Source organism: Meles meles, chromosome 13 (genome assembly GCF_922984935.1).
Source record: "Meles meles chromosome 13, mMelMel3.1 paternal haplotype, whole genome shotgun sequence".
Lineage (NCBI taxonomy): Eukaryota > Metazoa > Chordata > Mammalia > Carnivora > Mustelidae > Meles > Meles meles.
In genome coordinates, this window is record NC_060078.1 from 55,822,105 (window position 1) to 55,835,750 (window position 13,646).

The following is a 13,646-nucleotide window of genomic DNA, read 5'->3' on the forward strand; positions in this document are numbered from 1 at the left end:
CAGATATACAGTTAAGCACTTGAAAAGTAGTATTAACTACTGGGAAATGTTAACCAATCAAATCACATTCGTTCCTGTTTGAACTGAAGACAAAATCTATATGCCACTCTGCAAAGAGAACTAACTGAAATGAATGTATCTGTATTTAGAATTACTGTATTTGCAGAAGCCTCTTGCAATTAAAAGTCTTATCAAGAGGTCCAATTCCGGTGTCTTGCTGTTTCATTCATGACAACTGTGCAGTACCAAAGTGCGACAATTTTCTGACTATTTTTAAATATCAGCATATTTTCTCATACCAGTTATTTTAAGAATGCTTTTGTTAAAAAATCTCAGAAGCACTAACATGCTATCCAAATTTAAACTTTAAAAGAAAACCAACCCAATGTTCAACATGAGAAGTATCCTTATGAATTCTGAAACTTAAAACCAACATTTTGGTTTTCTTATGTTTGGGATTTTTAAAAAAAAAACCAATCGCATACTTCACTACACACATCCTGGATAGTATTCGAAGACCAAAGTCTAATGCGGAGTATGGCTGGGTCAGCAGGGAAGACCCCTATGGCCAAATATGAGAGACCCATGGTAAGGTGCATCCGGCCAAAAAGACAGATTACAATGGGGGCAGCGGCCCGAGGCTACCTGCACTTAGTGGGACGCCACACACCTCTGCAGCTCCACATTTCCCACCGAGCCCCACCTGTTTCTGTCCTAGCCTCTGCCCCGCCCCTTCCTCCCCGGCCAGCTACCGCGTTGCCAGCGCAACTCCGAGACTAAGCGGAGTGACGAAAACTAAAACCCGGCACAGAAGAAAGGCCCAAGGAACCAGTGAGTCCCCACCCTGCCAAAAGGAGCGACTCCTCTAGAAAAACTTGGCGGCAAGTTAACAGGAAGTGCGGAGGCGCAGTTCCTAGGCCGTTTGGGGCACCTTGCCGCCCCAGTAATCTCATCTTTTGTTCTTTGACAGGCCTCCTGGAAGCCCCAACTCTGAGCGATTTCCGGGCAGCTCTTGACTCGAACTCCATTACGAGCCCTCACTGATGGCAGCCATGATAATTACATCCGGGTATTTCGTGGAGTCGCGACCAGAGTCTCCCGGAAGTGACGCGAACGCGGAGGGATTTGCGTTCGGCTGAGGAGAAGGGGCTCCGGAAGCGGGTCGGGTAGAGACGCTGGCAGTGGTAGGGTTGGGGGTTTTGTTTACCACCACCTACTTGTATCGGGTGTTACGTGTCGTGTGTTGTGCCCAACACCCGCTTTCCCGTGCCCTTTAAATCCTTTCTTTACAACAGGTCCAGGAGGAAGAAATGGTATCGTTTCCATTATGGGAAAATTAAAGCCAGGAGAGGGCGAGTGATTTGTCTTAATGCAGCTCGTCTTGGAGTTGGTCTGATCCCCCCAGTTTGTCTGTGGAGCCAGTGCTTTGAATTTCCTCCGTAACGCTTCCATTTAGAAAAACCCCAAACCCCTGGTGCTTGCAGCTGGCAGGCCACTTCTGCAAGGGCGTTCACCTTCAGCTCAGCGTTGTTGCCCATGGATTAGGGCCAAGCCACAGCCACCGTGGTCTCTGCGGTGGACAGAGGGCCGAACGGTCACCTTCGCTAACCTGGTGTCGCGATTTCTCTTGGTCTCCTGCCCCTTGACTCTGCACATGGAGGGTTCTTGCTGCCCTCGACCCCCGGTTAACTGAGGGAACTGCCCTGACTGTGGGCGCTGGGAAACATTTTAACTCCTGTCAGGCACTTGTTGAAGTCAAGACTGCTCAGACGGCTCGAGGCCTGTCATCATTGGCAAATAGCCTCTGGTCATAATAAAGGCCTGACAACAATTATCTTGGACTTTCCACCAAATCAGTTGTTTCTCCTGGTTTCTATTCCTTTAGAATATAAGAACAAATACTTCGACCTTAATGTCACAGTTAACTATAACCAGCCCTCAAATACTGAAGTATGAATATCTACTCAGGTCATTTTCTTTTTCTTTTTATATTTTTCACAGAGGCCATCGGGTGGGGAAATAGCCACACCAGCACCTCCCCAGAACAGAACCTCTCAGATCCCTGGGTGTCAGAGGTGCCAGGGGCACGGCGTCCTCAGGGGAGGTCAGAGCCCATGGCTAGATATCATGGGGTGAGGTAATATTTTTGTTAAAACAAATTATGCATAGAAAAAAATACATCAGAATTAAGAATGATAATATTGAAGAGTGGCCGTTTAATTATTTTTATTTCTTCTCTCTACTATTTATTTTCCATATCTGCTACAGTTCTTTTTAATGTGGCAAAGAAATTGACCACAGTAAAACTTTATTAATTGCCTGCTATTATAATGAAGACAAAGGCATGTTGTCACATTTTTGACAAATGCCAGTCTTTGATACAAACTACAGAAAGGAATTCTTTTGCTTGGCAAAGCATTGTTTTGTTGTTGTTGTTGTTGTTTTTGTCAGGATATTATCAAAATACAAATTTGGTATAGGTGTTTTTCACATACCTTTGTATAAAAATATTCCAATCAGAAGTTTTATTTCTCAAAAAAAAAAAAAGGAGCGAAGGATTTGGGACACTTGACATTCTGGAGAACAAGTATAAAAAGCTATTTTTATTCTGCCTTCTTTGGGGTAGCTTTAAACAACTTACCAGGTTCAGATAAAAGCAAAATATTTCTATTTCTTTTCTATTTCTGTAGTCTGCTTCCACTATTGCCTTTTAGCAACTATCAAGCATTGGCACTACAAGAAATACAGTGAAAAGATAGAAGAGAAAAATGAGAAGGGATTGGGGAGGAAGAATATGTAAAGTAATAATGGAAAATGCTGATATTGGGGTTGAAGTTGCTTTGAAATTCCAAGGTAGCATTTAACAACCCTTTCACCCAAGTCCTGGTGTAAGACCAGTTGTCCATTCAAACATATTTGCATATATAATGTTCCCACTCATACCCTGAGCACCCACTATGATAATCCTTACCAAAATTTCAGCTTTATACTTATATAAATTAGACATATATTTTGACAAAACCTAGAGTGGCTTGAACAACAAGAACTGTAAAGTAAAATCTCATAGTTTTCCCTAGTATTCCCTCTTACCATATCATTCATTCATCCTGTGATTAGTAGCATAAGAGGATATCCAATGGGAAGTGTTGCCTGCTACATTATAATACAACAACTATGAAACTCCAAGTAAGGTCCTGAGAAGATACATGTTCTCAAAGGAAATATTTTCATGTTAGTCTGGGCCTTCTAAAAAGCAGTTGTTATGGTGACATTAAATGTGCAAGAATTTTATTAGAGGAAACACTTGTGAGAGAGAACGAGGAGGGAGCCAGGGAGAGCCATCAGATAGATGGAAGTTAAAAGCAGTGAAAGAGGTGGGGAGAGGTTGGTGGAAGTGTCCTAGACCACTGTACAGTCTAAGGAGGATTTGGCAAGGCTGCTGGGAATGCTCAAACCAAAACTGCCTAGGAGTCCTCCTAGGAAGGAGCTTGCCTTATGATCTGTGCTGCATTCAGTCACTGGCTGGATCAGCCCATGGAAAGCTTGGTCTTTGGTGCAAATGTGGTGGAAGATTTCAGAGTATGGCAGCACCTGGGGCCCTTGGGAAGTTTTGCTCCCTATATTTGGTAACTGCAGTCTCCAAATGGGCTTTTTCAATTATTAGTGCTTTTCACCAGTTTCAAGGCTTAGAAGAAGATTATAAAAGAGGTGATTTCATGAGGAGGATTTTACATTGTTGTTAGGCTTCCTCATGCCCCTTCGAGTCTACTGAGTGGGGCTTCAATGGCACTACTCTGGGGGCTTGATAGGTGTCCCTTGAATTTTCAGAAGTACGGTAGTGCCTGACTTACATCTGAGAAATCCCAGGGTAGGAAGAATGGGCCAGTAAGAAGTTTGGGCAGAGGAGTAAAGGAAAGTTGCTATGTTGGAATCAGCTGTGACTTCCATAGTTTGTCTAGGCAAAAGATGTTTGAGTGTTTGTTGTGCACCAAATATGTACCACATGAGAGAAAGAGCTGTCCTGGAGCTCTTTTGACTCTAGCCCAAGAGGACTTCATGGAAGGGAAATGCAGTGAGTGCATGTGGTGTGGATTATCAGAAAATCTGGAGCTACAGGAGGAGCAGTAACTGGAGGAGCCTATCTAGGATGACCAGCTTACTCAAGTTTGCTTGGAACTCTCCCTGTTTTAGTACCAAAAGTCCCGAGTCTCAGGAATCCCTCAGTCCCAGACCACTCAGGATGGTTGGTCATTCTGCCTGTCACAGGAGTTACAGTCAGAAGGCACTCCAGCAGGGAACCTCCAAAATCCACCAATGTCACCCATGAGAATAAGAGTCAAGTGGAAATACCAAGTAGGCTCAGAGTATGTGAAGCCAGTTTATGATTATGTCAGTATTAAAGTAGATTTTGTCAGGGCGTAATTGGAAAATGTGCTGGAGCAGGACCTTCTTTTCCACACCATCCTTTAGGAGTGTGTACAGTGTGCTCAGACTGCCATAACATAGTATCACAGGCTGGGTAGCTTTAATTACAAAACTTTATTTTCTTAGGAAGTCCAAGATCAAGGGTCTGGCCAATTTAATTTCTGGTGAGCACTCTTTTCCTAGCTTGCAGATGGCCATCTTCTTGCTGTGTCCTCCCACCTGCCTGGGTGAGGAGAGAGGCAGGGATCAGAGGTATCTCTGATATTTTTTCTTATAAAGACACTAATTTTATAGGATCGGGGACCCACCCTTGTGACCTTATTTAACCTAAATCTTCAGAGGCCTCCTCTCCCAATATAGCAACATTCAGGGGTTAGGGATTCAACATATGAATTTTAAGGGGACACGTAATCATTCAGTACGTACCAGGGTAACTCTGAAACACAGAGATACTTTATTAAGGGGGAGGGGATCATGAAAATACTAGCTGTTTCATGCCTCACGTCCTTAGGGAGAAGATACGCATTTGTGACACTGAAGCCCTCTATCTTTTTATGAACAAAAGTAAAAGTAAAAGTAAACATTATGAACAAAAGTAAACATAAGCTCTTCGGACATTATCTTAATCATGTCAAGGTAAAGTTGAACCCCATGAGAAGCCTGTGCTGGTGGTTTTGTTTTGGTTTGGTTTAGTTTGGTTTCTGTCCTGTAGAGCAGAGGAATTGACAAGCTAATGTTCACATTAGGACCCATAGAGAACCCCACAAAAGACTGTGTACACAGTGATCATGACTTGGATGAAACAGGGATTTAGGGGCGCCTGGGTGACTCAGTGGGTTAAAGCCTCTGCCTTCAGCTCAGGTCATGATCCCAGGGTCCTGGGATCGAGCCCCACATCGGGCTCTCTGCTCAGCAGGGAGCCTGCTTCCCTTCCTCTCTCTCTGCCTGCCTCTCTGCCTACTTGTGATCTCTGTCTGTCAAATAAATAAATAAATAAATCCTAAAAAAAAAGACAGGGATTTAATAAACAGTGGAACTGTTGGATATGGTGCTGCCTGTATTTACAGTGTTTGACTTTTTTTTTTTTAAAGTTACAAAGGATTGGCTAATCAGAGAATGTATCTTCCTGATCTTTCTTACAGATATGGACCCAAGTAGTTGCAAGACACTAGATCAAAAGGCCAGTAAAATCAGAAGAAGTGCTACAATCAATTCTTTGCATTTAGGCTAAGAGCAAGTGTGGGAATGATATGGCTGTTAAGAAAACACACACATGGAATTGGGTGATAATATCCATAGAACTGGATATTGAATGTCCCTAATATCTACTTGAGTCCCTTTAGGAAGCAGAGTTAGTTTTTAATTCCTTGAGACTTTAGTAGTAGGAACTAAGTTTAGCTGTGAGCACAGAGTAACAGAAAGCACCAAAATAAAAGTTATTTATTATGCTTTTTATATGATATAATTTTTTTTTTCAGTTGAAATTAGTTTGGGGTTAGAACAGTGATTTATGAGGTGAGGATGCCAGGCTCCTGCTACCTTATTGCACCACTATGTGTGATTTCCATTTTCCAAAGTCATTTCCTGGTGCAGGATGGCGGCTAGAGCTCTAGTCTTCTAGTGAACAGAAGGATGGAGATATGTAGAGAGTAGCACACCTTTTCCATTTAAAGGCAATTCCCGGAAGCTGTACGCAAACTTCTACAAGAGAGGCTGGAAAAGGCAATACTTTTTTTCAAAGTAAGTCAGTACCCAGCTAAAAGATCTTACTACTCTAGAACAGAAGTCAGCAAACTATGGGCCATGGGCCAGCCACCTATTTTTCTAAATAAAATTTTACTGAAATACAGTGCTGCCAATTTTACCTACTGTCTATGGATACATGTTTTTTTTTGTTGTTGTTGTTTAAACACACTATGTACTTTTTAATTTTAATTCCAGGATAGTTAAAATACAGTGTTATATTAGCTTCAGATTTACAATATAGTGATCCAAAAATTCAGTATATTACTCAGTGCTCATCAAAATAAGTGTACTCTTACTCCCTTTCACCTTTTACTCATTCCCCCCACCAACTTCCCTCTGGTAACCATCAGTTCGTTCTCTATAGTTAAGCATCTGTTCCTTGGTTTGCCCCTCTCTTTTTGTTTGTTTCTTAAATTCCACATATGAGTGAAATCATATGGTATTTGTCTTTCTCTGATTGACTTATTTCACTTAGCATAATACTCTCTAGCTCCATCCATGTCATTGCAAATGGCAAGATTTCATTCTTTTTTATGGTTGAATAATATTCCATTGCTTATATAGATAGCACATTGTCTTTATCCAACCATTAATCAATGGACACTTGGGCTGCTTCCATATCTTGGCTATTGTAAATAATGCTGCTGTAAAAATGGAGGTGCATGTATCCTTTTAAATTAGTTTTCTTGTATTCTTTGGCTAAATACCCAGCAGTGCCATGGCTGGATCATAGGGTAGTTCTATTTTTAACTTTTTGAGGAACCTCCATGCTGTTTTCCACAGTAGCTGTACCAGTTTGCATTCCCACTAACAGTGCATGAGGGTTCCTTTTCTCCACATCCTCACCAACACCTTGTTTCTTGTGTTGTTGATTTTAGCCCTTCTGATAGTTGTGAGGCGATACCTCATTGTTTTTTGATTTCCTTTTCTCCCTGATGATGAGTGATGTTGAGCATCTTTTCATGTGTCTGTGGGCCATCTGTATGTCTTCTTTGGAAAAATTTCTGTTAATGTCCTCTGCCCATTCTTTCATTGGATTATTTGTTTTTTGGGGCATTGACTTTTATAAGTTGTTTCTATATTTTGTAGAAATACATTTTTTTAAAGCAGCTTTATTGCTAGATGATGTGCATGCTATAAAATTCAGTCATTTAAAGTGTACAATTTGTTGTCTTTCAGTGTCCACAGAATCATGCATCTAGCACCCACATCAATTTAGAACATTTTCATTGCCACGAAAAAACCCCACACCACTTAGATGTTGTCCTTGAATTCCCCATTTCTTCTCCCCATCCAAGACCTAAGCAACTAGTAATTACTTTCTGTTTCTATAGATTTCCCTATTCTAGGCTTTTCATATCAATGAAATCATACAATATGTGATCCTTTGTGCCTGGCTTTTTTCACTTTACATAATGTTTTTAAGGTAGCATGCATTAGTACTTTATTCCTTTTTATGGCCAAATAATATTCCATTGTATGGATATGCCTATATTGTTTATCCATTCATCAGTTGATTGACATTTGAGTTGCTTTGAGAAAGCAATAATCCTTTATTCTTTTAAGACACTGAAATAAAACAAACCAGCAGGTAGTCTATTCTAATACATCAATAGTTTAAAACATTACCTTGTGGATTTTGATGGGACTAACTGATTTGGGCAAAAATATTTTGTAAAAATACCAATGATATAAATAAATGTGATTGAGATTTAACCAAGGCTTATAAGAAATGATACAGTACTGCGGCTATTGGCAGTCTCTCCTCAGAGTTACATACGACTCCCAAATTTTCTGTGGAAGTCTTCTCAACAATGCTCAATGATGAGCTGTTGCCTACAGATTATGGGAAGATAAGGACATGGGTGATCTAGAAGACAGAGTCAATTACCCTAATGACAAGGAAAAAGTTCTCACCATGTGTATCCAACACTGGAATCTTGCATCATTTACATTATTCTAAATGTATTCTGTGGAGGCAAGAGAATTCAGAGCAGCAGTTTGAATGTCAGGTAGGTGGTTTTTCACAAACCATCCCCCTTACTACTTCCTCTTTCACCTAGGACAGACTTGCAGGTAGGTGCACAGGCTCTATGATGTTTCTAAGAAGTCTTTGATAAAGCTGAAGAGGGCAGCTTTCTTCAGTGTTTAGCCACCATCCCCAGCATGAGACTTGGGTAACAGAAGTATAGCACTGAGATAGAGTGAAGCTGGGATGCATAGAGAAACTGAGGCAAGAGACCGGTGGGAAGAGATCTGAAAAATTTTGTATCTCTGTTTCTGGGAGTTTTTGAGACCCCCAAATCATTTCTGCCCTTTCAGTAGTTGTGTGTTCAACTTTTCCTTTCATTACAAAGGATATCAAACCTTAATATTTTTCTAATAAATCTATTTTTTGAACAGTTTGTTTGAATCCAAAAGAAAGACTCAATGCATGCATGATTATTTCACTAATTAGGCAAGAGGTAGGGGGGGTCTCTTTCTACCCTAGAATTCCCATTATACTGAGTTACCTATTCTTAACAATTTGTTTAGTATCTTCCCATATTATTTCTAGGCATTTTACACATACGAAGTATCACCTTATATTTACTTTCATTTACATTTGACTATTTTACTTAGCAGTGTTGTGCCTGGGTGGCTCAGTGGATTAAGCCGCTGCCTTCGGCTCAGGTCATGATCTCAGGGTCCTGGGATCGAGCCCCGCATCGGGCTCTCTGCTCCGCAGGGAGCCTGCTTCCTCCTCTCTCTCTGTCTGCCTCTCTGCCTACTTGTAATCTCTCTCTCTGTCAAATAAATAAATAAAATCTTTAAAAAAAAAAAAAAGACATAGAAAATGTACCCCATCTTTTTAATAGGTACATAATATTCTATTGCATGGTGTGCCCCAGTTTATTTAACCAATTTCCTATTGATGAATATTCAAAGGATGTTCCCAATTTCAAGACAAAAGTATAAACTTCTTTCATTCATTTTGCAAATATTGTGCCCATGCCATGTGCCAGGCATGGTAATTTTTTTTTTTTTTTTGACCGAGAGAAATCACAACTAGGCAGAGAGGCAGGCAGAGAGAGAGGAGGAAGCAGGCTCCCTGCGGAGCAGAGAGCCCGATGTGGGGCTCGATCCCAGGATCCTGGGACCATGACCTGAGCTGAAGGCAGAGGATTTAACCAGCTCAGCCACCCAGGTGCCCCTAGGCAAGGTAATTTCTGCAGTTTCTTTTTGTGGGGCGAGAAGAAATAAACAAGAAAACAAATATATGTGAACTAAATAATTTCACCTAGTAGTATGTTCTGTGAAGAAAATAAAAATGTGGGTGCCTGGGTGGTTCAGTTGGTTTGGCAACTGCCTTTGGCTCAGATCATGATCCTGGAGTCCCAGGATCTAGTCCCATATCAGGCTCCCTGCTCAGTGGGGAGTCTGCTTCTCCCTCTGACCCTCTCCCCTCTCATGCTCTTTCTCCCTCTGAAATAAATAAATGTTTTTTTAAAAAGAAAAGAAAAATGGATATTTGATAAAGAATTAAAAGTGTAGGTGTAGAACTTCTTTAGGTGGGGGATCTCAGCTGTCTCCACAAGGTGATATTTGCCTAAATCCTGAGGCATACAAAGGAACCAGTCCTGTGAGGTCAGGGTGGAAGGAAACCCAGGAGCAAAGGTCCTAAGGCAATAACAAGTAGGCAATTTACAGGAAAAGAAATGAGGCCAGTGTATCAGTTACAGTTCTTAGTTACACTCAGTAGAAACAAGCGTAACAATTTTTTTTAAAGATTTTATTTATTTATTTGACAGAGAGAGATCACAGGTAGATAGAGAGGCAGGCAGAGAGAGAGAAAGGGAAGCAGGCTCCCTGCTGAGCAGAGAGCCCGATGCGGGACTGGATCCCAGGACCTGAGATCATGACCTGAGCCGAAGGCAGCGGCTTAACCCACTGAGCCACCCAGGCGCCCCCAAGCGTAACAATTTAAGGAGAAAAGTAATTCACTGAAAAATACTGGGCAACTCACAGAATCTCTGGGATGGCCGGAAGAGCTAGCTTGGAGAGTATCTGATAAGATGAATTCCGAAAATCCCACCATAGCACTGGTCTAGTGGGGACTTAGCTGCTGCGACTGCTGGTTGGAGACTCACTGGCTTGCATGAAAGCCAATATTAACCTCTGCTGGTTCTGAAATTTAAACCTACCTGCCACCATCACCCTGTCCTTATTTGCAGTATCAGTGTCTAATTTAAATCCTGTAGAAGTGCCCCACTAATGCAGACCTTAGATGCATATCTTTGCACTTTTGTACTGATATTTCTATAACCAAATTCCTGGAAGTGCTGGATTTAAAGAGAAGTGCATTTAATGTTTTTTTACTAAATCATATTCCCTGAAATGTGATACTGATTTACACTCCCACAGCACAGTAGATGAGTATGCCAGTGTCCTCAAAGCCTTGTCAATTCCATATTTGTGTTTTAGAGTAGTCTTTAAAACTGGATACACCTAGGCTTGACTCTGGCTCTGTGACTTAATAATTGTGTGTCATTGGGCAAATTAGTCCATTCCCTGGGTTTCATTTACTTTGTACATATAGTATGGAAGTGATGCCCACGCCGCTGACACTGCTAGTTGTCCCCTAATATCCATCCCCCCTTTTTCTGTATCTGTAAGACCCCAATTTTTAGTTAGATTCATGACTATCCAGAATGAGTAGTAAGTTACTGGCTTCTCTTAGTCATAGTCACCATCAATCTCTACAGAATGAGTGTTGCTGGTTTTTAAGACAATACTAGAGACAATAGTGAGGCACTTTTATGTATTTATTTTTTCAGATAGAGTCCACACCCAGCATAGACCCCAGTGCAGGGCTTGAATTCACAACCTTGAGATAGAGACATGATCTGAAATCAAGAGTCAGACACTTAACCAACTGAGACACCCAAGGTACCCCAAATAGTGAGGTACTTTTTAAAGGAATGCTACATCACAAGCATTCTTTATGGTACAGAGGATAACGCTGTGTAGAAAAATTCAGATATATATGCTTCTGAGTTAAGGTGATTGAAAATAGACTCTGAATGTGAAGAAAAAATTTAAGTATCTTAAATAATTTATTTTGCTTGCGTATCCTTTTTTTATATATGGACAGAAGTGATATATAATTCAGCTCATGTCTAAATTAATCAAAAAGTTATGTTTCAATAAATACACAACAGAAATTCAAAGTGATAAGAAAGTATTGTCACAATTTAATTTGAAGTGGGTTTTTGTATTCTTAGATTCATTTAAAAATATAAACAGTAATGATCCTGAATCTTCATTCTTACCATCTTCTATAGTACCAGAACTCTCAAATGTAGTAGGGTATAGGACTGCTAAAAATAAACATTCAGACCCTTTGCAGTTAGATCATATGACTTAGTTCTGGCCAATGACACATGAGCATAAGAGATGGGTGTGGATCTCAAGGCATGCCTTTAAAAGGAAAAGTGGTGCCCTTTCCTTCTACCACACCCATCCCTACTGATCTGAATCAAGATATAGTGATGAGTCATGTTAGGCCATAAACCAAGGGTAGCAAACTCAAAATGACTGAGCAATGAGACAGAAGGAGTTTGGTTCCCTGACACTGTAAGTCACCATACCAATCATGGATTATTTAAATTTACGTTGTGACATAAGGGAGAAGTAAATTCCTATCAAGTATATATATGCTGTATCCTGGGTCTCTATAACAGGAGCTGAACCTATTCCCTAATGAATACAATTCCTTTCATAGAACTGTGAATATTATTAAACTAGATAATGTATATAAAATATTTAGCAGAGACATGTAATAAATGTGTGCTAAAGTAACTTGCCTTAAAGTCTCAAAACAAGCCATGGCAGGTTTTTTTTTTTTTTAATTTATTTGACAGACAGAGATCACAAGTAGGCAGAGAAGCGGGCAGAAAGAGAGGAGGAAGAAGGCTCCCTGCTGAGCAGAGAGCCCGATTCGGGGCTCGATCCCAGGACCCTAGGATCATGACCTGAGCCAAAGGCAGAGGCTTTAACCCAGAGCCACCCAGGCATCCCGGCAGGTTTTAAAATTTAATTAAATTTCCATTTTTCCTTTCTCTGTGCATTTAATAAACATTAACTGAGCATTTACTATGTGCCCTGGATCCAGAATAGGGAACAAATACAATAATATGGAGTATAAAATACAGTGAAAAGCCAGGTGCTACAATAGGGGTGTTTACTCTCCAGGAGCAGGTCTTGAGATGAAGGAAATGTCTGATGTTACTGTGTAAGAGTGAGGAGCAACCAGACATAGGGAGCTCAGATACCAAAACCAGCAGCCCATTGTCACCCCACGGCTCTTTGTATAACACAGAAAATAACCCTGAGCAACTTGCTTTCATCTCTCCTACCAAGAAGGCTGCATTGAGAATTAGCAGGAAATCATAACTGCGAGGATGAGTTCATAGTAAATTACCACAAGCTACTTAAGGAATATAAACTCTGAGAGAAAAACCAAATAGGAAAATTCACACTCAGTCAAACAACTAATAACTAATACGTAAAATCAATATTCTCAGATAGGAAGGTATTTGATACATAAAGCAAGAACAAATGACTTTTCAAAAAATACTTAAAGATTTTTAGAAATGAGAAATATAATTGCTGAGAATAAAAGCTCAATACATGGGCTGAACAGAGAGTAGACATAGCTGAAGATTGGTGTAGTGAGTTGGTCCATAGGACAGCAGGAGGGAATGATAATGAGATAAGAAGAATAGATTGCTATATATAGGGCTTACTATCTTCAAAGCATTTTTCCAAACTATTTACAGATCTAAAACTCACATAATTCTCATAATAAGACTGTCAGGACTGCACTAGGATTATTCCATCATACTGATGAGAAATATATGGGACAGAAAGTATTATAACTCACCCAAGTTCACACATCTAGTAATTAGGAGAGCCAGGCTTTGAAACCAGGGGCTCGTTCCAGAGTCTTTTAAACACTAGGCTATACTGGGATGATGGAATGTTTAAATGAAATATTGAGACATACAAAGGATGAATCCAAAAGCATTAACATCCATGAATTCCAGGAGGAGAGAATACAGGGAATAGAGGGGAAGAAATAACAGATAAAAGATACAAATCCTTAAATTGAAAGCATCCTTCCTAGTAGAATAAATGAGAAAAATGGAAAATAGTATGGTGAAGTTTGAACAAATTGTAGTGACATTTTAGAGAATCAAGAAGGAGAGAGTAGATCTTAATTGTGCTTGCAGGGGGAAAAAAAGGTAACTATTATTTGAGGTGTTGAAGTTGTTAACAGCTTCCTTGTAGTAAACAATTCACAATGTATACATATGTCAAAACGTCATGTTGTACACTATATACAATTCGATTTGTCAATAAACTCAATAAAGCTTGGAAAAGAAGTCCAAAAAGTTATCAAAGATAACCTACAAAAGAGATGAGAGTCATTG

At 40.2% G+C, this 13,646-nt stretch overlaps 1 non-coding gene across 1 annotated transcript; it reads right to left on the reverse strand.

Moving 5' to 3' along the window:
* Window positions 1–2,047: 2,047 nt before the first annotated feature.
* On the reverse strand, window positions 2,048–2,136 carry LOC123955895. Its single transcript, XR_006821433.1, has one exon. It is a non-coding gene; the product is annotated as a small nucleolar RNA SNORD88 (small nucleolar RNA).
* Window positions 2,137–13,646: the final 11,510 nt, after the last annotated feature.